This window comes from Dicentrarchus labrax, unplaced genomic scaffold (genome assembly GCF_905237075.1).
Source record: "Dicentrarchus labrax unplaced genomic scaffold, dlabrax2021, whole genome shotgun sequence".
Taxonomy (NCBI): Eukaryota; Metazoa; Chordata; class Actinopteri; family Moronidae; genus Dicentrarchus; species Dicentrarchus labrax.
The window spans coordinates 1521546-1544929 of record NW_026136712.1 but is presented as its reverse complement, the minus strand read 5'-3'; the positions used below and the strand labels follow the sequence as shown (position 1 = coordinate 1544929).

Here is a 23384-nt window from a genome sequence, read left to right as displayed (position 1 = left end):
ATTTTCAGAACTTTGGCATCAACTTGGTACCAAAGTGACACAGTGCAAAGGTTTTACTGTGCAGCGAGCATTGGGTTGTGTTTAGAGTAGCTGTTAGAAAATGTATTTTGCTGTTTTTGTAAGTACGACTGTAAGACAGTAAGAAAACACTGGAGACTGTGGGCATAATTGTCATGGGATGCACCCTAGGTCTGGTCTGTTTAACAAAGTAACTCAAACCATTGCCTAGCCACCGTGCGTTTATGGTTTCCCAGTGGAGAGTGTTTTAAAAAAACATTGCAACAGTGAGTCATTTTTCTGTTTCTTTGTTGTCACAGGCTAAATATTCTCAGTATGAATTGAAATGTATTGAGAGTATATTTTTGCACATTGGTGGGCGCTTTCATGTATATGCGCGCATGTGTACAGTTCCCTCCCACCCACGAAAGCCACTGTGTAATTTGAACACTGGCTGCTTTCTTTGCAAAACCCATGATTTGCAATTAACAGATTTCAACAGGAAAAAAACGTTCAAAGATATTACAAATCATCAAACATCCTCTACAGGGCTGAATGACATGGTTAAAATCAATATCAACGTATTAATTATAATACTGCAAATGCATTAAACAAAAGCATTTTGTTAAGAGATAACCTGATATGATCATGTCATTGTTATATACAAATTCTATAGCTAATGAACAATAATATGGACGTATCATCCACCACTACCTAGGCAAGACCGATTAATAACACACTGAGATGACCTCCTGTCAGTGTACAGTATATGTTGCATGAGGTTACAAATATCAGACTATGGAATATCAGAACATCAGTCATCACAGGTATCCGTGGAAAAGCACACACATATATACAGCATGTTATACATGTTGTGCACTATGGCACAGGAGAGAGAGTGAGTCATTTGGCCTTTACCTTGGAGTAAACAAGGTAAAGCACACAAAGCGCACACAAAGCTGTAGTGTAACCATGAGCATGCTGCTGTTACCCTAAACATGGCCGCTCTAGAGGGACTGCAGGTTATCAGTGGTCAGAACACGACACACAGGGGAGTGCCCACACAATGACACCTTTACACCTAGAAATACTATGGCCCAATCCCAATCTCCACCCTAAAGCCTCAGCACTAAACCCTGACGGACTTAGCTGATGTCACCTGGTAAGTCCTTGAGCGTGAGAGGCTCCAAGGGCTGTATAAATAAAGTTTATTACGGCAAAGGCACTATTAGGGTCTGACTGGATTATTTGAACATCTTACAGAGTAGACTAGAGGTAATTGTCAAATAATCAAATTACTCGTTTTTGTCTAAACAACATCATACACTTCCATGTAAACTTTTTTCTTTGTCTCCTCACATGTTTGTTTACTATTTTTTAGTAAGCCACTTCAGGGCTAAGCCCCTAGTAGCCCTGTGTTTAACATCACAATGCTATGAACTGTGGGTAATTCTCTCAGGAAAGATCTGCAGAAAAGTGGACTTATGAAAGTGTGCGTAAAGGGCTCTGAGCCCTTATGCACTTGACGATTTGACATTGGGGCAGTCCTACGCCTTTGTGGACTTCCAAGTCCACCTCATAGTCTGTAAGGCAAAGTAAGGTACCTAATGCAACTTTTTTGCTCCTGGATACAAAAGGAAAACTTGCAAGGTTCTCCTTTTACATGACTAACCTACAGGTAAAGCCCGCCTGATATTACATAATTTATTCCGATTTATGGGATTTTGGATACACAGAGTTTCCAATGTACTCTGGTGAAGGGTGCATTTCACTGTTTTGGTTGTTTGATAAACTGATCAAGTGGACTCCTTTGCCAGAGCTCATAGCAAACTGACTGCTCTGAATACAAAGTCTCCGTATAACCTGCTTGCTACTTAGATAATTATAGTTAATGTCGCCTGCAGGCCAGAGGCAGCCGTTACAGCTTTTGAGTCTGCGTATTCCTGTTAACCACTCCATTTGTAAAGTTTAAGAAGAAAAGTGTTGTTTTTCCCAAATCTCCACCTTTTCTTTCTATACTTGACGGTACAGGTGCCAGAGTCTCCACGCAAGTGGAGGAGTCCTAGCTGATTTCTGGAGGGGTGGCAGAGGGCTAAACCAAGTGTGGTAGAAGCAGGAGGAGGACAGACAGATTGCTCATTGTATATCTGCATGTGATTCACAATGTAAGTTTTTTGCAGTATCATGAAACCCTAATGTGTACAGTGTGTTGTGTGCATGTCTCTGTGTGTGCAGAAGGTTGGCCAAGAGAGAGAGGCAAATATACTTTAGGCTCCAGGAACTGTGATAAAGTGTAAAACAGACACAGAAAAAGTAACAGAAAAAATGATATATATACGAACTATACGTAGAGAGATTGCATTTTCAAGGAAGAGAGCCTTTCTTGGCACAGACTCCGTCTACAGCCTGAGAAAAGAGAGTGAGACGCCAGCTTGTTTCACCTTTTTTTCCCCCCTCAAGTGACAAAAACACACACACAATGCTATCACCTCTATTGATCTGCAGCGTGCACAAGATGGTTAATCCTCAGCACTGAGAGCTATGAGACACAATATGAAGGTTGATATCAGCTTTTGCATCAGCCGCTCAATGTTAAAGTATTCCACAAAGCATGTTCCATGCTGTTAGACACCTATAACACACTGCCCGTCCTCCCCTCCTTTCTTTCTTCATCTGTATCCTTGACTTTCTTTTGCTTTGCTTTTATTTTTTTTGCAGGGCTGCCTTTGGTATTCTGTGCTTGTTTCCTTGCCTCTCTGCATACTGTGGCTGGGAAATGACAGTGTGTGCGTGTTTGTTCGAAGGTGTGTTTGGATGTATGTCTGCCATATGTGTCTGTGTGTGGGAAATGAGCCTACCTGTTTCAATTTGCCCCTACAGACTTCCATATCTATGGATGTATCAAGGACTCTCGGAGAATATGGAAGCAGGCTAACCCCCAGGAAGGAGCCTCATCATTTCAGAGGGGTGGCTACAAGTAGATGCATTTGAGTTTGAAGTTTAGGTGGTTGAGTGTAGGGTGTCCCACTGGGTATAACATAACCCCTCTGTTGGAATTCCAGCCCTGCCACTCCAGGACAAGCTGGCTACATCTGCAACTTGCTGTGGCAACAATTCAGCCATGGCTGAAGACAAACATCACAGAATTATAATGGTGCTAAGCTCTGAATTGAAAGGTGAGATGGGATGAACAAAGATGGGCAAGGAAGATCCAAAGACACCAAATTAGTTTTGGTTATTGACCCGTTTCCATTTCCATCCATTCCAGGGAAGCAGCCGGTGTGTGGGATCACTGTAATCAAGGAGGCATCATCAACAGAGGGAGTTGCTCAATGCACAAACTGTAGTATATGACAGTCCTATTTAGGTTCCCAAGGAAAACCTGCTTCTTTTTTTTTGGTCCCAGCTTGGACCCAACTTTTTGGGTTCTGAAGCAATTTATTTTTGGTCCAAATGCAAAACTAGGTACCTGAACCAGAACAGAGTTTCCTGTTGGTAGAAAAAGCCCAAGAGAGAACTTCTGATCTTGGGTTCTAGTGTGTCTTTTGTGTCTGACTTGGTTTTGGTATTGTAAATCAGACTTGTCATAGTCTTGCTCACTGGCCTAGTACAATTTTATTATTATATAATATAGCCAGTTTCAAAAAATGTTAACCAAATTTTCATTGGCATGTGGCTATTAGGAGTTGGTTCTCTCAGCTCAGCAGTAGGTGGCCCTAATGCTCCAGTCAGGTTCCATTATACCAATTTTAGAAGAATATGGTGTAATAAGATGATGTAGTTCAAGGAGTGCCAAACCTCAAACGATGGAACACAGAAAACATGATGGAAATATTTTGTATTCATTTGAGGAAAGTTACAGTCTCATCACTTCAGAGAACTGATGTTTTCATATTTTTGTCTCTCTTGTGGAGCAGAAACTTCAGTAAGTCACATGTAAGCTCATCATGATTTATTCGCTGACTCAGTCTCCATTGTCAAATTTTCTTATTATCGACATACCAACAAACCTCCCTAAAGTGTAAAAGCTTGGTGATGTTGTAACTCTTTTAGAACTATTTGCCATTTCGACGAAAACCCACCTAATCTTGATCAATTTGAGTTTGGTATTTTTTCAGGCTACTAATTCACAGCCCACCAGCCAGCTTTCAGAACTTTGTCCTCAAGGTAGCTGGAGAAAACAGGAACTAAAATAATCTGTAAACAAACTTGTCTCTATGTGGCATTTATTGAAAGTCAATATAGCAAACTAATCTTACCACATCTCTGATCATCTGACCACTTATGTTTCTTTCCCCATTGGAACAACCATTTGGCAATTTTGTCTTGGTTTCAGATCTCAGGAATGACTGTGGTGAGAGCAATGTTAGCAGAATTGATGTAATAAGTTAATAAATAGTTTACCTTGTATCATTTCTAAAAAAAATTCAAAATAAATGTAAATGACATTTAAAAGTGCTGCTGTGTTTATTGATAACAGATCTTTAGCTATAATGACAAACAACTGTTAAGTCAGAAAATTCTGGAGTTAATGACTGATCTGACTGATGATGCATAAATTCACCACTCATCACTGTATCTGCTATAGCTAACATTAGTTCCAATCAATCAAGTTTATTTATTACATTAATCAATCACTGCAATCACAGTGAAATCTAATCCTGCCAGTTTTTTCAGTGTTTACATTCAAAAGAGCTTAAGTCGGAAAGGAACAGTAATAAATATATGAGAATGATGGGGGGCAGCAGTCTTAGTGACTCAACCTATTGGGCTGAGGGTAAATGCTCTTCCTGAACCTTTCACTGCTGGCCTGGTGTATTTTGTAGTTATGGTAGCAAGAAGAAAAGGCCATTATTCAGGTGGTTGGGATCCTTAATCATTCTTCTAGCTTTATTCCTGCAGCCCCTGGTGTAAATATCCTTTAGGCAGGGTAGAGCACCACCTATTGTTGTTCGGTTAAACAAACTACTCTTTGGCCTTGCGGTCCTGTTGGGTGAGATTTTAAAAAAAAATATTAAAAATATTTTGCACAATTTATAAATTCCTTATGAATATTTTGGGAAATGATTTTGACACACGTAGGCTATTACGTGTATTTTGGATTTTAATTGAATTATTTTGAGGCCTAATCAACACAGGTTCACGGAAGTTATGTTGTCAACGTAAGGCAGGCTAGTGGTCGCCGAGTAGAGGTTCTCAAGCAGCTTACCGATATCACACAAGACAGAGGGTCTAAGTGTGTCACAGTCCAAGATGTAGCATCATGTTTGACAAACCCCCAGCCACAAACAAGAGCCATGTTTTCAGAGACAGAAAAACTGATCGAGTTATGTCTGTGCCTACCCATCTCCGTGGCCTCATCCGAGTGCACTTTCTCCGCCTTGCGTCTTTTGAGGACATGGGTACGCAGCTCCATGACCCAGAAAAGACTCACACACCTTTCGCTGATGCATGCCCACACAGACATTCTGAACTCCCTGGACATTCGTCCCCTCATGAGAGACTTTATCTCCACGACCCCAGAGCGTACCTCAACATTTGGACACCTGTAACCAGGGCACCCTGCCTGTAGCTCAAAGTAAGAGCATGGTGCCGCTGCGCACTTTCATATCTAACCTATTCATGCAGTTTAACGTTACACTATAGTATTTTTGCAAGGTGGTGCGGATGGAGATGGAGAGTGTTATTTTGATCGTGTGTTCTTTGCGTAATGGATGTGGAGAACTGTTCAATAACGTGCTGAAATAGTCAGAGATTATTTCCTTGTGGTTTGCGTAAAAGGATTTCGGAGCTAACAGAGTCGCGTGTGACATAAACCTAGATGGTGCAGTGACTCAGGTTCATGCCAGCTGACCAAATCTATTGCATTGTTATAGCGTTATTGTGAAGTTTAATTAATAGCGCATATATTCATCTGACAACTGATGACGTCTGTGTGTTAGAGACCCTGGCTGTGTGCACTGAAGTGTATATGACAATAAAGTAGTGAATCTCAATCTATTTATTTATTTTTAAAATGTATTTTAAATCGGCCTATAGGCTCATAGGTTTTTTGTCCAAAAAAAACAAAGAAACAATTTTTTCACAGCACCCCCTGTTCAAAATTACTTCCAGCGGCCCTGTAACTGCCTGTCCGAAATGGCATGATGCAGTGATGGTCTTAATGCAACAATACACTGTGTGTGAGAAACATGGTGAAATCTTTGCTCGTCAATCCAAAACACTGGTCCTAGATCTCACTGTGAGACTTGTCCACAGATGGCTGATTCAGAGCTTTGTGAGAATTTGCTCCTAAATTTCTGCCAGTGTCTGAGTTTTTTATGCAGGCTGTTTTTGGTCTCCAATGTGACTACTGCTACACTACAGTGCACACATACACAAACCAACCAATCAGAATATGGCCAAGAAGACATACCCATAGACAAATACCGTACAGGCCATATTGGCATTTGTAAATCTGTTGTAAGCACCTTTTTGCACCAGTTTTCATTTTCAAAACATGAGGGGTGGGAGTTGATGACTTATCCGTCTCTATCTCTATTTACATTGTAGTGCCAGAAACTTAATTATACAATCTGACATGCCTCAAAACGGATATTGTATGGTTACACACTGATTATGAGCAAGACTTTATTAGACCCATCTCCCACAATGTGACATGCAGTTAGTCTGCAAGAGCGCTGTGACTGCACATTGTTTACTATAGAGGTAATATTAATCCAAAAACATAAAATATAGTAGTAAAGTACTGACAGGGAACATTTTAGTGCACAATGACTTCTTTAAGCAAGGTTTGCTTTAACACTTACATACTTATTAGCTTAGTAAGGTCTAAAATTTGTAGTTCAGCATTTTCACAGTGGGGTTGGTATTAATACTTTTACTTAATGGACCTGAATACTTCCTCCACCTCTAGTTTGCACACCCACAGCCTAACCGCACCTGAGTGTTAACGCCAGCGCCTTCCCCTTTAAGAAAGGTGGACTTGTGGGTAAACTGAGTGTGTGATGCGTTAGCTAGTTAGCTGCTAGCAGTTATTGCATTTTCTCTTGTAATTTTTTCTCTGGCGTTGTGGAAAAACTCCACAAAAGAGAAAAAGGGATCAGATTGATCGTGTTTGACCCGCGGCCTCCAGAGCTCAAGGGAACAACAGCCTGTTCAAAACAGGGCAATGCCAAACTGGCCATGTGGGTAGTTCCTTTTAGAAGGGGCATTATGGCCACATGGTGGGGCATCCACAGCAATGGCCATCGTATAATTCCTGCCTCGCAGATATAGTGAAAATCTTTATTCACTTAATACAGGCCAAGTCGGATGTCAAATTCCAAACTGGAAAAGCTAAATTTTGTTATTGAAAAGTGCAGTAGGAGTTAATGGAGGTCATTTGCAGTAAAGGTAAAATGTTGGCAGATAGGCTCCATTAAATCCACAATACAGTAGATAAACTGCTGCGATTATCCTTTCAGCTCATCTCTGTGCCTGTGGCCTGGATCTGAGGGCTACTCAACTGCCTTGTCTCCCCACACAAAAGAGCACCTTGCCAGGCACGTAATCCTCTCAGACCCCCCCATAGAGCCTGGAGCTCTGGATCTCCCCCTGGAGGCCGCAGCTAACCACTAACAACTTACAGCATCTGGACAGTCGTCACTAAATGCTAATGACAAATACAATGAGTTGGTGATTTCAATTGTGTAGTTGTCCGGGGGTCTAGAGAATGGGGTTATTTTTGAATAGCACGTTAATATATTCTGCACACATTTTCAGTGATGCTCAGGGATTTTTTCTGGGGAGTGAACGATGAGGCAAAGCGGAGAAGGTTAGAAAGGGAATAAGTGGTGGGGGTGTTCAAATCCTTCCAAGAATCTCCCCCAAAGCTACAGAATATGTACTGCTTTTTAAATACCCAAATCAGTTACACTGCGAGAGCACACACACACAAACACAAAAACACTGCAGTCTGGAAAGTCTCTCAGACCCCCCCTGGTGCCTCTAGCCCAGTTTTTCTCATTTTCCATCTTCTTGTGTGCTGACACCTCTTTCTTTGAGAGCCGAAAACAGAAAAAAGCCTCCAGAGAACAACTAAGGCATTGAACTCCTATTAACATCACACACACACACGCACGCACACAGACACACAAGTGAATTATCAACCAACCCAAGGGTCCATCATGGTTTCCAATAGTAACAATAATTTTTGCAATTTGCTACTTGATAAACCTTAACGCTACTCTGTGATCATAACGCCCCCTTTATGCTATTATTCCAATTTCTAATAATAAGATAATGAAACCGATATGTTAGATATGACAAGCTGTGGCTTTACTTTAGTCTTCCCAGCCAATAACAAAAAACCTTTTTAATTTTCTTCTTCTTGCTTCTATTGTAGAATTACATAATTTCTATGGTTGAGATGTCCTTTGGATGCTGTAACTCCTTAACTTTAGCTAAGCTGGGAAAAAAAGAAGAATTTAAAAATAGCAAACAGCAAAACATCACACAGCACTTTACTAAAACCCCTCCTCTCTAGGGTCTTAATAACTACTTTACATGTTTGTGAGCATTATCTGTCAAGACTGCAACTGGTCCTACATGTCATAAATTAAAACAAAAACAATACAACACAAGATGTGTTGTATTCCTACGTTTTTCATGAAGAATTGTTAAAACATGGAGCAGTGCACAAGCCTCTGTTTGAACTTTCACTTCCTTCTGTGAGGGAGAATCCCCACACTCAGTGATGTACATACTATGGTGTTGCTATGGTTACCAAATGATCTCGCATAAATACAAACCGCACCAGTCGAATCAGAAACAGGGTTAGGGTAGACCCCTGGGTCATACATCTGAGGATGTGGTACACAGATTTACTTTAGAACATCCAAGGCACATGCTGAACTGCTGTGCTGTGTGCATGGACCTATTATTGGGCTGATAAAGTCAAGTAATGTGTTTTCATCATTTTTGTGGTTTCATGTCTGTTTGTCTGTGACAAAAAAAAAGCACACAGTGGGCGACTGAATGGAACATTGCTGGAATTCCGTTCAGTCTTTGTCAGATAAAAAAAAATCCAATTTAGAAATGCGGGTGGAAACCGTGCTGATGAGGCCTACCTGTTGGAGCTGCGGTCGTCTGTGGCCGGGATGTCGAAGTAATGTGAGGAGCTTCTGTTAGACTGCTAGCATCTCTCTGTCTATCCAACTGCCTGATGAAAAAAGACAGACACACAAAGACAGACTCTTCAATGGATTGTATTCAACCTTTCATTTATCAAAGCCACCAACAGCCATGTTTGAAGTAACACCCATCCAGGTCCACAGCAGTAACACTGGGAGCTAGCTGCTTGGATAAACAGCTATCAGTCACTGAGCACACACACTGCAGGAACTGGGGATTCAGTGCCTTGCTCGAGGGTAGCTTGACAGCAGCAAATTTCCCATGAGCATTAGCTGCGGTCAATGATCTAACCTTTGTAGAGCCGGCTGTCAATATTCAACTGTGATTAATTTCCATCAATATAAGGTTAGGTCTTAAAGAAATGTATGGCAGGAAGATACAGAGAGGACACACACACACACACACACACACACACACACACAATTAATAACAGAGACAAGAAACAAAGGTGACTTTACCTCCCACCTCCATCAATTCATCTTGCAACTCAATACTACTCTCTCTCTCTCTCTCTCTCTCTCTCTCTCCGAAGTGGGCATCTACTGTACCAAAGCTAAAGCTCCTTTTAAGCCCACACCACATTTTCTTCATCTTTCTGGCTTGCACTGACGGTTGTTAGCCTTACACAGCTGCTATTCATGTTGAGTGTGCTGGGAGTGCATTTGTGGTGTAGCTCGTATGAAGCATTTGGCAGAGTGCTGGAGATGCCGTGTTATTGGACTGTAGCTCCGGGCAGCAGAACTGCAGACACATGTATAATTAAACAGCAGCAATCATGAAAGGTGTTTCCTCTCCCCCCTTAAGGAGGATTTTGTATTCTCCTTTACTGCTTTCTCCTCCCTCTATTATCTCCCAGGGTGTCTTCGGCTCTCAAACTCAAAGAAACTCATCAATTGTCTAAATGTAAAAGCAAAAAGGAACATGTTGTGAATTTCGATATTATAACACAACTACGGTTTTGACAGATGTGAGACATTTATATTTATTGAATACCAGGAATCCTACATTCATTCTATCCAATACAATATAGAGTTGAAGTTCATTAACAGATAATTAATTGGCAATTACTTTGATAATCGGCTAATCCTTTTAGTCCAACAAAATGTTGAATATTCTCTAGTTACAACTCCTTCTTCTTTGGGTTTTGCACTGTTAGTCAGAGAAAATAAGACTGAAAGTTGAATTCCTGAAAATGGTGCTGGGTATTTTACTATTTTATTTCATTTGGGGGGGGTCAAGATCAGTCAATAATGAAAATAAATGTGAGTTGTAGCCCAAAACAATATGTTACCCATAGTGTGACAAATAAACCTAAGTGTAAATATCTACTTACTAGCTTTCAGAGCACTTGCATCTCAGGGTCTTCTTTAGTGGAACTGGCTCATTTGTCATCATGTGACCAAAGTGTGGAACTTCACTTGGTCACATGGTAACGGGTGGTTATATATGGAGAGAGATAGTAACCCATGGGTGTGTTCCAATACCCATATTACCATACTATTTAGTATGCCAGAAGAAGATTTAGAATCCCAATACATAGTATATCAAATGCAATATGCCAGAAATACCAGTATGTCCCACTGCATTCAGTCGCATTTTGCAGTTTGCAAGCAGGCATGCTTTTCTGCCTATTCTGACCCCCAATCCAAAAAGATTTGTCACATTGTCTGAGCCACCGAGAGCACAGACAGATGACAGTGCATCCAAGTGTTATCATAAAGGTAAACATCATTTCACTGTCATCAATATAATACTGTATGCTACATACATAACAAAGTAAAAACAGAAGAGATCTCTGGGTTGACCTCCATCTCTCGTGAGCTCAGCAACAGTCTAGGTTTAAGTCTTTCTAATTGCATACATTTTCACTTTACTTCAAATGTCATGATGGAGTAGTATGTCCCAACTGCACATACTGTACATACTGAAATGAAAAAGTATGCAATCTTTCTTATATTGTCTTTGTAGCTTTTTACAAAAGTGGCTCCAACAAGAGGAGCAACAGCTTACACAATGTTTTACAGAGAAGTACTTTTGTCCTCTATTGTCTTCTTTTTTTATTGTTTTTTATTGTTTTTAAGCTGCCTTGCTGTAAAACAGATGTCCTCTTTTTGGATAATATACCTGAACTAGACTGAATTTATATCACTTTCTAATATTATTTTCTCCTCTACAGCTCAATCTTACTTTGGGGATATTTGTTAGCTATGTTAAAACAGAATTACCATATGTAGATCTTATCAGCTTTGGTTGTTCACTTGGTCTTTAATCCAGTTCGAGGAAACATTAAAAGAATTCTTCTGAGTCCTAAATTTGGTTTCCTGAAATCTGCAGGTCTCCTGCTCTAGTCTTTTCCTCCTCCTCATCTACCGTACCGCCATTTGTCTTTTTCTCTCAACTTCTACCTCCCACTGGTGGTTAATATTCTCCTAACAGAGAAATAATATAGTTGAACTATTTTATCTCTTCATCCTCAGTACAAGACAGAAATGTGGGTTTAAAGACTGTGTACTGACATTACACACTTAGCATTGAAGAACTCGATTTTTATACGTTGTTTCTTACTCCCAATTGAAATGCCAAGAGCATCTCACCAACAAGCATTCTAATAGCTTAGATAGAATGACATTCTTTGAAGAAATGAAAAAAAAAAAAAAAAAAAAACCAGCATTTAGTTTCACGTCTGAAGCTGAAGAAATCCACATTGGAATGATTTCCCTTGCCTGCCATATGATGTACAGGATGTGTCGAATGATGGATTAAAATGGCCCATTTAATAAAAGACTTCCTCTATATTAGTTAGAGTACATTACATTACCATTATTTGGCCACCAGAATGATAAAATGATCTGTATGGCATGCTGAAGAGTCAGCAGTGTGTGGATGTTCTTTAATGACATGCTATAAGCACATACAGAATTGGAGAATCTATGAAAGGGTGCATTGAAGCGCCTCTGGAGGATGATGTTGGAACAACACCTTACTTACACTTACAAAGAAAAACCAACACTATGTTGGTTCATCACTCATTTGCATATACGTGCCACGTCTGTCACTTTTAACATAAACAACAACCTTCAGCACCTACCAGTGTGGACATTCAAGGACAGGTAACAACACTGACCAAAGACATGGTCAGACCACTTATGACTTTGAATGAATAAGTTAGTCTGAAGTATTCTCAATGCATGAAGCTATCTGCTATCGAAAATTCAAAGTCTAAAACAACAAAGGATTTAGACCAATTATTGTGTTGTATGATAAACCTGGATTTTTTTGCTTTGCTCATTGTTCCTGTTATACTGTATGTGATCACACAGAGATAAACAGACCAAAGACACGCAAAAACAAATACATCCAAATGCACCTCAGACATCTCATGGGTCATTTGAGGACAGTCTCTTAATGGTCATCTTCTTGTCAATCTCTGATCCTGACATCATAAACCACAGCGAGCTCAAACACCTGCAAGGAGCTCTACTGAATGAACTCTCTATCAATCAGACTGCAGCCTGAGTCAGCACGCGTATACTAGGGCAGTCTGTTACGCTTATAGATAGTAAATTTTCAATTTTGAACTGGTCATTGCACTTAATTGCATAAATCTCAGATTTTATGTATATGATGGCATGTTCTTTATACTATGACAGATTTTTCTAAAATAAAAATTGCTTGCTAACATTATATTACTATATATAGTGCAATACATTGCATCGTAACCCCTGTATCATGATACGTATTGTGTTGTCAGATTCTTGCTAATACACAGCCCTATTCTCCCCACTGACGTAGATACAGTAAGGGGTGACATGAAGCAGTCACATGCATGGATTATTTGCTTGTATTAAGATACCTTTGAGTTCTATCAATCACCCATAAATACAGCTAGACTGTCAGTTGTGATGTTCAGATGGAACTTGAAAATAATGCCATATGGTTTGAATCTGAACGAGACACAATTGAAGCCTTTATTACAGATTCAGCAAAATAAAGAAGCCATGTAGCGCAGTTTTTTGTGTTAAGTGTGTACTTTGAGAAAGGGAGTCTGCTACAAACACAACAAGCAAACTGTCAAACTAAACAAGCTTAACAATTACCTTGCCAGAGCCTCCACTGGCTGAATTAGCATATTTAAAGGAGCGTTCCACTTGAGGACAAAGATAATGATGGTGGGCTCAAAATAGCTTTGTTAAATTAAACATTCATGCTTGTGAACATGTATGTGTTTGCACGTGCACAGAGTCTTGCATGCATATGCACATCAGCAACAGGCGCACAGATATATTAAATTACAGCATGAAGTTTATGACATAACCAATCAATATGTTGCCTTCACTGGGCTTTTCATACAGCCTGAGGAATGTCTGGCATGGGTTTGAAGCCAGCGACAGCATAATGGGGTCAAGCTATATGTGAGATGCAATCAAAAGTATATTCATACTGTTTGCTGTTGCAATACTGCTTCCAAGCATTCCTTCTGATGTCCTATTTAAACTGGAATGTCAGAAATACCAGCTATAGTACATTCAAATGCCTTTGATTTAAAAATAAAACAAACTGTGTGGTTTCGTATTACCTTTAAAACATAGAAGTGCTAAGTCAAAGGTATCTGAACTTAATTTACATTCTTGAAAAGAGTACGCATCTGGATGACTGAGAATCTTCACACTGAATAAATTATCCTTTTGAAACAAGGTTCTCCGTGAATCTTTCAGCAATATGCAGCTGAATCAGGTGCTCCTCAGTAAAAGGACAGCAAACTTCCAAGGGACAGGAACAAACTGATTGATTTGCAGCTTTTAGCTGTGCAAACAGATTTCAACACTATCCACATTGGCATTTTCTGATCTGACATTGCTTTTGCCAGGATGACATAATCGTAAGAGCTTTTCTAAATTGTTAGAGGTCACTGTTACACAAATGATTTGTATGACTTTCCCGCCACCATGATGGTTACTCACATGGCTTTCATTGCCATCACCTTACAATAACTTGTGTCTCACAGAAATTTCCTACACTTCCTCTGGTGTATTGAGCTGTTTGTCGGGTTGTGCATGTGTAAAACTGACAATTATGATAATTGACTGCACATGAAAGGAGCACAACACCCCAGTCTGTCTCCTGTTCTGCCTTCCCCCGTAGATAACACCTGTAGCTTCTGTGTCTAATGTTATTACTGTACATAAGTCACATTGTTGTGTATTGTGAGAAAGGCCTAACAAATGTGTATATGTTGAAATGCTGAGAAAAGATATCAGTAGCTGGGTATAGCCTCCTGTTCCACATATCCCCCTTCATGACATGATGGTCAGAGAATGACAACCACCACTGGGTACTGGGCTGGAGAGGAAAAAAATTGAAGACTAGAATTGAAAAGTGTGTGTGTGTGTGTGTGTGTGTGTGTGTGTGTGTGTGTGTGTGTGTGTGTGTGTGTGTGTGTGTGTGTCTGTGGTGATGTCTCCAAGCCCGGATGGTAATTGTCAGGGTTTGGCAGGGCAATCAGTTCCATGCCACTGAGCGCCACGTCTCGACATGTTCTATAGCAACTTTCGGTACACACACACACACACACACACACACTCACACACACACACACACACACACACACAGACACACACTCCAGACGCCTGACCCCTACACCTGTTCACTGGTGTGAGACGGAAGTAAGAATCCTGTTCCCCACTGCCTTGGCTCAGAGGCACAAAGGAACAACCCCCCCCCCCCCCACACACACACACAGACTGCATGTCAAGGCTGAAGATATCCAAATCTCAACATACACTCCATTTGAACACAATGTAGAACCACAGCTCAGTTCTTACTCACTATGCATCACACAGATGGGATACAGATATTGTCGTCCTTTCAACTGGCAGTCTCTACATACAGAGAAAAAGCTACATGCACAGTGATAAAGAGATGTCACAAATGTATACATACTGTAATGTGCATACATAAACTACCATCTTGACAAAAACAAAGACACACTCAGAGCTACATGGAAAGACATGTTACTCATTTAAATGGTAAATCGACTGTATATAGTACGGTGGCCGACAAGGGCAAACACGCTGCAAACGGCAAAACACTGCAAACACTGGAATAATGCAAATCCAAAAACACACAAACACATAAAACAAATCCAACAGAAAAATGCTGCAATCACAGAAACAAAGCAGAAGCAAAAACTTACAAACCCCAAAACAACTGCCAGAGATAAACGCTGCAAATTCACTCGACAAAACGGAAGAGCGCCAGGCCACTAGGGGGACCCGACCTGACGGATGGACCAGTCCTGTGGGACCAGACCCGAAAGACATGTAGAAGAAGAAGAAGAAGAAGAAGAAGAAAGTTGGCTAAGTTTTGGAGAGGACAGTAAAAAGGTACGTTTTTCTTTATGTCTTTTTTAAACACTTGGCCGTAATCTTTTATAATATTATAATATTATAATTATATTATTTAATACTATTTAACATTATTTAATATTAAAGAAAAATATGATTATAATATGATTTAATAATATTTAATATTATAATATTATTTTAATATTCTTCTATAATATTATATTATTATAAAAATATAATATAATTATATTATATTATTATAATATAATTATAATATTATAATATCATAAAAGACCTGTCCTCTCCAAAACTTAGCCAACTTTCTTCTTCTTCTTCTTCTTCTTCTTCTTCATGTCTTTCGGGTCCCCCTAGTGGCCTGGTGCACTTCCGTTTTGAGGAGCAAATTTGCAGCATTTCTCTCTTGGAGTTGTTTTGTATTTGGTATTTGGAGCATTTTTCTTTGGTATTTGTTTTGAGGGTTTGTAAGTTTTTGCTTCTGCTTCATTTCTGTGATTGCAGCATTTTTCTGTTGCTGCGTTTTTCTGTTGGATTTGTTTTATGTGTTTGTGTGTTTTTGGATTTGCATCATTCCAGTGTTGGCAGCGCTTTGCCGTTTGCGGCGCGTTTGCCCTTGTCGGCCACCGTAATATATCGCCTTTCCAGTCTTTCAACCACTCAATGCGCTGTACACTACATGCCACACATTCAGTGGCTGCCATGCAAGGTGCCAACTGCTCAGAACGGAAACTAATCATTCATATACACACAGCATCAGAAGCAATTTGGGGTTCAGTACCTTGCTCAAGGACACTTTGACATGCAGCAAGAGGAGCCTGGGATCGAACCGCCAACCTTCTGATTAGTGGACGACCCGCTCTACTTCTGAGCCACAGCCGCCCTTCATTTCAACTGTAAATTCATACAAAACACTTCGGCTAACCATTAGCCACATACATCCACACAGATCATATAGTTATAGTATATAGTACTGATCAGAGATCATACATCTACAACTGCAAGTTAAGGTCTCTTTTATAGTATTAATTTCAATGTCTCACAATGTGATACACCCCCTTGTGTATTTACAGAAGAACAAACACCAATATGCCTGCAGTTATGATGTCTGTGCCAGGGCCCTGCACCTCTATATATGACTGACTGATGGCTAGAGATACTGGTCCCATTGCCTTTACCATAGGAGGTTTTCTCGTCACTCTGGCCTGGCAAATATAGCTGATACCTATCAGTTAAAAAAATGCCTCTAGGGTTTAACCTCTTAGGTGACAATGCCTAATAAATGGAGGGTTTTAGGGCCAATATGTAACCATATATTCAATACTGTGATTAACCAAAACAGTAAGGTATAAGGTAAAAACTTCAAAAAAGGAGCAGTAACCCACTCCTCCCTTACATGAACAACAGTTGTAATTCATCACAGGACACAAAGACACAGACCCACACTTGTGAATCAGTCAGGAATCATCATTCACCGTGGAACCCATGTGCTGTTGACAACAAATCAGCTGCTGTTAGCTGAATTGTGGCTGACCTTTTGTGAGAGAGGGGGCCACCGTGAAACTAATTACTCTAAACACAACAGCGTAAGTGCCTTGACAGTGCAACACTGTCAACATCATGAAAATGTGCTCATGACAGTCACCCATTTGTCTGACTAAAAGGTGTGTGTGTGTGTGTGTGTGTACGTAGGAGGCATACAGTAAGTACGTTCATGCAAACCTGTTTGTATTTTGGTCCACCCACACACAACAAACACAAACATACAGACACAATATGGCATCAGATATATGCTACTGCCTCAGAAAAACACAATGGCCAATACGTGGCCAGCATCCTGTGGAGGGACACATGACGTGGTTTGTGTGTATACGGAGGTCTGTGTGTGTGTACTGTGTTATAGCCTCAAGGGACTACAGATCCTAGTGACAGCATCTAAGCAGCACCCTTTTTTTTTACATAAGCTGATACAAGTGGGCTATTATTGATAGGCAAACAAACAAATCACAAATTATGTGTAAAATTGAAAAAAAAAATCAATACGGCTGTCACCTGTATGCTCCTCTCCCTCATGTGTGTGTCAGTGTGTTCAACACTGCCAACTCTCTCTAATCACACCTCCTCCAAGTCATCTGGAGTCACAGTTTGACAGGAATGTCAGACCCTGCCGTGTCCATCACTGCCTCAAAACTTCACATTGACTTTACAGTCTGTAAAAACGCGTCAGTGGCACCGCAACTTGCTACTCATTTAAAAACCCGATGTTTGCACCGACAGTAAAGTTAGGAACAGTCAACCAGAGGTGAATACTGCAGCTAATGATGTAAACTGATGCAAACAATGTACTTTTAGCAGCATTTCAGTAAAAATGTATCCCATCCAGAGCCCATTTTTATTATTGTTGGTGTGACAGGAGATATAATTGTCTGCATGTAAAAGGTTATATATATTTCACTTTACACTAGATGTTGCACTAGAGCACCAGGTTCTTAGACCAAAACAATGTGACAAAAACAAAATAAAATTCACAGAAACCATCTTTCAACAATTACCAACGCTGGTTTGGATAAAATAAACCCTTAATCCACAGAGCGAGATGCAAAAATATTTGTAAAAAGGCTACAATGGGTGCAACGTAAGCTATTGTTAATCCTTGGGGACATATGTGCCCATGAAAGTACATCCACTAAAAGTTCTAGTTTTTGTCTAAAACTAAGGCAATGATCCCCACAGAGATAGCTGGAATATTGCTATTGCTCGCCACCAGACTCTGTAGACAGAAACAGTCATTTTACCTTGCACATCATTGTAACATTATAATTTAATTCAAAGTGGACATAACTAAGAATAAAACATTCTTTATTAGTATTTCCACTGTTCCAAAAATCACCAACTCTGGTTTAGTGAAAATAAATCCTTAATTCACTGAAGTAGATGATAAAAACAGCAGTTTCAGTCACTCTACTTAGGCGGAGCAGACCGGCTCTGTAAATAAACTATAGAAAGGCTGTGATGGCAACACAGGCAGAGGGAGTGTGACACCATGACTCCACTATATCTTTACATAGCACGAAGTGGTTTGCTGCTTAATGTTTAAAATCTCATAACTAAAACCTTAAATACATCATCTTTAAATGACTATGTGATATCATGGTATCTTAGGCATTCTGTAATGATGTAAATAATAAAGAAGCAGAGGGGTTATTGTACAGCAGGGTAGCTTTGCCCTCATATTATAGCACAGTATTAGAAGGAAAAATGTAATATATGTGTGACATTATGTAATATCATACAGAGTTATGCTTTATTAGTCATATTGTCAAACAGTGCGTTTCTTTTTTTACATGAGAAAATGATTTGAGGATGAGGACTAACAACAAGTTTCCCAGTCCAACAAAGAACAGGACAGAGCCACTATTCTCATCTATTGACTCCAATACTGGTATGACATCAGCACTGGTAAGTAAAGTAAATAAATACAACCTGTAATTTTACTTTTTATTACTTTTATATATTCTATGTAATCTACTTTGCCACTTTTAAAATCATAACTCACTGCTGAGGAAGCCAATAATTTATATCCAAACCTTTCATCTGCGTATCCAATCCAACAGTGCATGGGTTGGGAATAATTTAGGCAATAAAGATTTGGAGAAAAAGAAACCAAATGGAGACAGATTAGGAAGAAAGAAACTACCATGAATATATTTTCATTACAGTTGCTGAGTGTCATTAGGCAACATGTTCACTCCCAACACTCTCCACTTCATACAGTACAGGTTTTCTAGCATATGGCTCTCATAATTAGCAAATCCATTAATCAATTAGTTTCAAAGGCTGGCAACACACACACACACACACAGTAATGCAATACACACTGGCGGTGGTACGTTATTTCTTCTCCTCTTTTCCTCTTTAATAACCCCAACCTCAAGCCTATTCTGTAACGTCTCAACCTATTTCCACACCTCTACTTCCCTTCCCCTCCCCAAATGTGTTGTTCCACTCCACTGTGTTGTGTTAAGCTTCTTTTGTTTGAAAGAAGACAGCCTTCCAAAGAGGAACAGTAATTAGGGGACAGGAACTGGCAACTGCCTGTTAAAAGAAAGAAAAAAGCAGAAAAAAAGGAAAATGGGAGAAAGGCAGGAAAATGGGAGAAAAAAGAGCTGGGAGAGGGAAGAAAGAATGGAGAGACATAAATAATAAAACATAATCCCCCGTGTCCGGTGTAAAAGAGGCACTATCCCCCCTTTATCTCATCTTTCTATAAATATCCCACTCTATTTTCTGTTTGGCTGGACGCATGGTTTAGACAGCAAAGGAAAGGCGAGGGAAAAGAGAGAAGAAAGAGGGAGGGAGGAAGGGAGGGAGGAGAGAGTGTAGAGGAGGGAGATTGTTCCAAGTGAAGGGATGCCAGCCTGTGCATGTCAGCATTTCCAGGCTGGCAAGGAAGCAGCACCCAGCCCTCCTCCTCTGGGTGAGCTGATGAGGCAGGGAGCAGAGGGTGGTGGAGGGGTGGAAGGATGAAGGGGTGGGAACAACAGAGGTCTAGTTACACAGAGTCTGCTGGGCTCCGGCCGGAGGGAGCGTCTTAGGCCGATTCAGAACGCTGCCCTGGCACCATGGAGACGACTGGGCTGTCACACACACACACACACACACACACACACACACACCGCGCGCCCGTGCAAACCCAAACACACACACACAGCCTGTCCATCCCAATTCCTGCCTGGTGGACCCGGCCTGTCAGGCACGGCGTGTCGGAATATTTATCAGCAGGAAAAACAGCTTGTCCTCGTTGCTGCTGTCATGTATGCCAGAGGGGAGGGAGAGAGATAGGGCGAGAGAGAGAGCAGTGGACAGACAGACAAACAGACAGACAGACAGACAGACAGACAGACAGACAGACAGACGGACAACACTATGCATCTGTGTGTATTCTACTTGTTCACTGGTTGTGGTTGTGAAAGGCTGATGCTAATGTGAGGGATATGAAACAAGCATGGTAGTGGAGAACTGATCTACGTCTTCGGGAGCTTAACCTGAAGTAACCTCAGCTGACATGGATTCAACACAAATGGTATCAAAATTTGGTACCGCTATGGTTGTAAGAGATAAACTTTCATACTACCAAATATTCAAAAATGGAATTCAGCATCACATATAGGAACAGGGAACTGCTCCATTCTGGTTTTGGAGTTTGGAGCACAAAAATAAATTGGTTTTGAAGCTGAAAAAATAGCAGGTCTTCCAAAGTGGGAGTGTCATATTCTACAGGTTGCTGTGCATTGTGCAGCGCCCTCTGTTGATGATGCATGTGAATACCATGGTACACCAGTGACGTAGGACATCAAACAAGCAAATTCTAAAGTACTCTCCTATTTACAGAGTAATGCGATTTATTTGCTATCTCACCTATTTGAATTTTCACATATTTGTATCTTGATTTAACTGTCTAGCGATATATCTTTACATTCCTAATATGCATTAATAAAAAAGAAGTGATAAGGGTGAAAGAAGTGTGAAGTACCTGATCAATAAACTATATAGATAAGTGTAGTAGCTTGGACAAAATCCATCCAATCAACAGTAAACTAGAAAAATATACAATGATTATAATATGTTGTTATAATATAACAACATATTTATAATATGCTGTGTCATTGTAAAATAAATATTTTTAGATTGTGGACTGTTGGTCAGACACACAAGACATTTGGACATAATGAATTGATCAACAACAACATAAGTTATTACTTGTTTCCCTATTGGTCATTATTATTTAATGATAGAAATGCTTTGAAATGGATAAACATCATTTAACTGTTTAACCTTGGCTTTAACATTGCAGTATTGGTAGATATTAGTAGCTTCAAATGCTTTTAATCCACAACAGTGGTCATCTTTACATCTTACCACACCAAACAACCTTAAAGAACAAGTACTGACACAGGGCTCAAATGCTCTGTGTCACCTCACATCTGTTGAGAGGTCCAGGTGAACAAATCCAGGTTGACACACATGTACACTTTGCACCTGTACCTCTCAAGGGTGGTCAGATGTTTCAGAACCTGTTCAGTCGTTCTCCTGTAGAGCGCTTGATGATGAAAAATGAATTGTCTGAGCACTTTTCATCTCTCCTCCTCATCTCTCTGGCATCAGTTGCTATTCATTCTCCCTCTCTGGCTCTTGGTGATGTGCTACTTGCTAGAGGCAACAGTTCATAAGAAAAAGACTTGTGACTGAGAATGAAATTGTACTGTATTGTCATGACTGGTAAATATATAGATATGTATATAGGATCATGACTCTGGAGCTGGAAAACTCATATGGTGCCTCAGTACCAGGTCAGGTTTGATATCGAGAGGAAAAGTCAATTGGCTGTTCAAATACATATAATTGAGAAGTTGTGGATATTGAATCAAAACTCCAGAAACACTTGCAGCATATAGAACAACTTTATTGTAAGATTAGCGCAGATGCTGGAGTTTTGACTCTTTTCCTTTCTCCATGCACCTTAGAAACAGGTGAAATTGTGCCAGAAATCCCTTCTCTGCTTCGACAGAGTTAGTTCTTATTCTTTTTTCAGTACTGTGAGATGCGAAGTCATGATGATAAATGGACTGCACTTTCTAGTCTACACATCACATTCATCCATTCACACACATGCATACACTGATGGCAGAGGCTGCCATGCAAGGCGCCAACTGCTCATTAGAAACAGAAACTAAGTGGATTCACACACATTCATACACTGATGGCACAGCATCCAGACGTATGGAAGCGTAGTTATATATATAGTACTCTTTAGTATAACACTGTCACAGAGGCAAAAGGACAGCCTTAATATACCATCGGGATATCAGGTTTGGTCTCCACCATCTTCTATAATATCTGGATCTTCTGCTTGTCACAACATCTAACTACAGTCTGGAGGTCAAGCGGCAACCTCTGTGGATGATAAATTAAGCCAAAATAGAAGAGCCAAAAACTGTTGCTCCTCTAATGGCCACTTGAGGCTGCCTCCAGAAGTGAGTCTCCATAAGGACTCAATAAAACGCCCAACTACAAAAAGCAGTTTTGCTCAGTAAAGCTAATTTGCTTGTTCATAACAACTGTGCAAACTGTACATTTGTGTATAACTCACTTGTTCAAATTATATTAAGGCTTAAAATTATGCATATGCATGGGGGATGGCTTTGAGTGACAGGTGGGTGCCGTCTCTTTATTCAGCCTGCCTCACCTTCATCCATGCCCATATTTGGATTAGCAGAGAGCCAGGACGTCAGGACTACCAAGATAGCGACATCCAGAACCGACCACACTGAGCTTCACAGCAGCTCTTCAGCAAACCTATGGGTGATGTCACAGTCTATGAGAGATATCAAGAGGGACATACACATCTGATGACAGAGACTACATTTGAACAGAGACAGTTACCATGTCCCCCCATATACGAAGACCTGTTATCATGGCTGAGGTCCAACACTTCAATAGTACAGCTATAGAACTATATAATTGACTAATAATACATTTGAAAAACAACTGCAAGTGCTGTTGACTGCTTAATGACTCCTGCTCCTACAGACAGATCTGAGAGTGAAATGAAATATGAAAACATCAAGCCAACATACATAACACAGATGTAGTATTTACAAAGGCTGTGCAGTCTATGTTAAAATGTTTTGTGTAAAAGAGAGACTCTTTACAGTCAATGTTTTTTTGGTCTTTTTGCATAATTCACCATCTGCTCTGTCAAAAGCTCCATTTGGATATCTGAGATTTGTTAAGAGACATTTTGTTCTTTTGTAATTTAACAAGAGAATTAAATAAAAGGACAACAGGCACCTG

The 23384-nt window shown here is 40.1% G+C and overlaps 2 long non-coding RNA genes across 3 annotated transcripts in view; one reads left to right on the top strand and one right to left on the bottom strand.

Moving 5' to 3' along the window:
* The window catches only part of LOC127373088 (uncharacterized), a 178334-nt gene that overhangs the window by 86037 nt on the left and 68913 nt on the right, over positions 1-23384 (bottom strand). Inside the window, exon 2 of the long non-coding RNA XR_007886872.1 lies at positions 9108-9199. This is a non-coding gene — a long non-coding RNA (uncharacterized LOC127373088). The remainder of the gene's footprint in view (positions 1-9107; positions 9200-23384) is intronic.
* Positions 1515-4484, top strand: LOC127373090 (uncharacterized). Of its 2 annotated transcripts, XR_007886875.1 has the most exons (5): positions 1515-1675; positions 2029-2162; positions 2878-2964; positions 3060-3173; positions 3266-4484. It is a non-coding gene; the product is annotated as an uncharacterized LOC127373090 (long non-coding RNA). The 2 variants fall into 2 exon arrangements; XR_007886874.1 differs by having other exon boundaries at positions 2878-3173.